Source organism: Etheostoma cragini, chromosome 23, assembly GCF_013103735.1.
Source record: "Etheostoma cragini isolate CJK2018 chromosome 23, CSU_Ecrag_1.0, whole genome shotgun sequence".
NCBI classification, from domain to species: domain Eukaryota; kingdom Metazoa; phylum Chordata; class Actinopteri; order Perciformes; family Percidae; genus Etheostoma; species Etheostoma cragini.
In genome coordinates, this window is record NC_048429.1 from 416,344 (window position 1) to 420,238 (window position 3,895).

Sequence of the window (3,895 nt, forward strand, 5' to 3'; positions counted from 1 at the left end):
CGAGTCAAGACCGAGTCCAGGACAGAAAATAGGTCTTATGCATGACAGTATCAAGACAACCATTTTGGGTTTTTCACTTTCCTTCCAATATTATTATCAACATAATAAAAACACCTGGACTCGGTCCAGACCAAAAACCATATTGAGCAAGACCAGTGACCGAGACAAGTCCGAGACCACAGAAAAACGCCCTTGAGTCCAGACTCGAGTCCAGTCTTGGACTGGACTACATCCCTGGCTACATGTGATAAAAATGAACCCTAAAAGCCGCGAGACATCGCTGAGACCTAGAGATGTTGACAGATAACAGAGGGACGCCGACGTCATTAAAGCTTCTGAGCGGACCCTGAGGTAGATGAGATATGTATATGTCTATATATATAATAACATAAATACAGCATCCTGATCCAGATCACAGGTCAGATGTCTCACATGATGCAGTTTAACTGCCTTTTTGTATCTAATTTTCCACACAACACATGTATTCTCGTAGGGCCAAAGTGTTTTCATGCAGGCAGACATTTTCATTAGAGCTGCCCATTGAAGCTGTTTTTTTTAAAACCTGCGTTGTAAACAAGACCGCCCAAACCCAGACCGGGTCTTCACGGAAACCAGAGTGTGCCGAGACCCAGACTGCATGACACGGTAAGACGTGGGAAAGGTAAAATAACCTTTGGGTGAAGGGTGTGAAGCAGACGACGTTAGCGAGCTAGCTTTGCTAGCTAGCATCAATTAGCGTTAGCTTAACTTTCTGTAGGCTTCCTTTCTAAGTGCTGATTAAAATGTGTGTGTGGGGGGGGGGGTCCCAGCTGTCTTAGGCGACATATACATTGCTATGTCTTCCAGTCAAAATTGAAAATCAACACTTCTGTTAATGCTTTTTATCTTTTTTTTTTAAACTTTTTCTTACGTTTTGTTTGTTTTTGTTTGAATTTGTATCCGATTTGATCTCCCTTTCTCCCAATTTGGGGTTAATGTTAGGGACCTTTGGGCTCTGGGACCATAGGGGACCATAGGGCAGTGGGACCATAGGGGTACATCGGGCTTGTTGGACCATTTGGCTGTGGGACCATAGGGCTGTAGGACCATAAGGGACCATAGGGGTACATTCTGCTGTGGGACCATAGAGCTGTGGGACCATAGGGGACCATCGGGCTGTGGGACCATAGAGCTGTGGGACCATAGGGGACCATCGGGCTGTGGGACCAATGGGCTGTGGGACCATTGGGGACCATTGGGCTGTGGGACCATTGGGATGATGGACCACTGGGCTGTGGGACCATTGGGCTGATGGACCATTGGGCTGTGGGACCACTGGGGACCACTGGGCTGGGGGACCATTGGGGACCACAGGGCTGTGGGACCATTGGGCTGGGGGACCACTGGGCTGGGGGACCATTGGGGACCATTGGGCTGTGGGACCATTGGGCTGTTGGACCCCCTTCATCTGAGCCCTTCATCTGAGTGGGACCCCCTTCATCTGAACCTAATTAAAAATGCGGTGGATACCGACTCAAGACCCAGACCTTAAAAAAAGTCTCGAACCCCGGACCAATCTTGAGTACAACGCTGTTTTGAACTCACAAGGCAAAACTTTTAAAATAAAAAACGAACAGAAATTCTAACATGTTAGCAAAAATGTTCAAAATCTACAAAATAATCAACCAATTAACTTCCATGTAAAACACACACAGTAGACGTAGCAACCGACTCCACCAGTCGATGAGCTGCAGTTGTTCCCACGTGTCAACCTCGTCACTGTCTCTGCTTTCCAAGCATGCGATAAAGTTTTGGTTTGAATATGACACGCAAGCCTCCACCCGGGAATAGATGGAGTAGATCTACGTCGCAGATGTTTCAAGTAACGAGTGTCGTAGCTCAGAGTCCGACTGAGTCGGGACGTCCTCTGTCTCAGGGAGGCGGCTCAAGTGAATGTCTGTGTTTTTATGCAGAGTTCGTTCTGTTTCACCTCCGTCAGAAAGGAAGAGGAGGAAGAAGAGGAGGAAGAGGAGGAGGAAGAGGAGGGATGTCGTAGTCTTGTGATTTGGGCGCGGCTCATCGTTCCACACCTGGAAAACACAAAGAAAAGGTGTTGCACCGTCACGTAGGATTTACAGTAAATTCCTGTAACAATTGTCCAAGTTCCTGTGAATTCTTTTCACAGTAAAGGTACCGTACTTCCATTTACAGTATTTTATGTATTCATTGGAAAATACACAACCAGTAAACACAACATAAGATAAAAAAGTAAAAAACACAGTAGTTTACTGTACTATTTACAGTACTATAGTGGCAGTATTGGGATTTTTTTACAGTAATACTTAGACTACAGTGTTTCTTTAATTCTTTCTGTCCTTCTGTCTCTGTCTTTCCTTCTTTCTATCTGTCTGCCGTTCTCTGTCTGTCCTTTCTGTCTCTTTCTGTCTCTTTCTGTCTCTTTCTGTCTCTGTCTGTCTGTCTGTTTGTCTGTCCTTTCTGTCTCCTTCTGTTCTCTGTCTTTCCTTCTTTCTATCTGTGTCTGTCGTTCTCTGTCTGTCCTTTTTGTGTCTTTCTGTCTTTCTGCCTTTCTGTTTCCTGTCGTTCCTTCTGTCTCTGTCTGTCTGTCTCTTTGTCCGTCCTTTCTGTCTCTTTCTGTCGTTCTCTGTCTTTCCTTCTTTCTATCTGTGTCTGTCGTTCTCTGTCTGTCCTTTTTGTCTCTGTCTTTCTGCCTTTCTGTCTCATGTCCTTCTTTCTGTCTCTTTCTGTCTGTCCTTTCTGTCTCCTTCTGTCGTTCTGTCTTTTCTTCTATATTTCTGTCTTTCTGTCCTTCTTTCTGTCTCATTCTGTCATTCTCTGTCTGTCCTTCTATCTTTCTAGCTTTCTCTGTCTTTCTGTAAAAATACAGTAGTTTACTGTACTATTTACAGTACTATAGTGGCTATTTTGGGATTTTTTTTTTACAGTAATACTTAGACTACTGTGATGTTGTCATGGCGACAAAGTTGTAATGTACTTTACAGCATTTTACTGTAAAATCACATCCAGCAGTGTTACTGTGAAATCTGAAGTAATAACTGGAGATTTCACATTATTTACAGTGTGTTTTTGGGATTTTAAAGGAAAGTTCCAACATGATTTCTACACTGTCAAAAATTTAAATTTACAGTAACTTCCTGTAACGATTGTCCAGCAAGTTCCTGTGAATTCTTTTCACAATAAAGGTACCGTACTTCCATTCACAGTATTTTATTTATTTGTTGGAAAATACACAATTAACCCTTGTGTTGTCTTTCCCTCCCTATCTCAAAGTTTTTGTTGCTTTTCAAAATAAAAGTTTTTTGGGGGGTTTTCAAAATTTTTTATGTATTTTCCTCCAATGTCTTTGTCCCTTTTGTTGACGTTTTTTTTTTAACTTTTTTGACATTTTAGCCGTTTTTTTCCAAAGTTTTTATCACATGTTCCCATATTTTTTACGTTTTTTTACCCAAAGTTTTGTCGCCTTGTTCGACATTTTCGACCTCTCTTGTTTCCGATGTAAAAAAAACAAAAGACAGACTTAGACACACACACACACACACACACACACACAGAGAAATACACACACACAGACACACACACACACACACACACGCAGAGAAATACACACACATAGACACACACACACACACAGAGAAATACACACACATAGACACACACACAGACACACACACACGCAGAGAAACACACACACATAGACACAGAAACGCACACATAATAACACACACACAGACACACTCACACACCCACACACACACACACACACACACACACACAGAGACACACACACTAGCTAGGATACGGTGGCATGCAGCTGTTGTTATAGCAACAAAAGACGAACGGTGCGAACACAGCGTGTGTGTGTGTGTGTGTGTGTGTG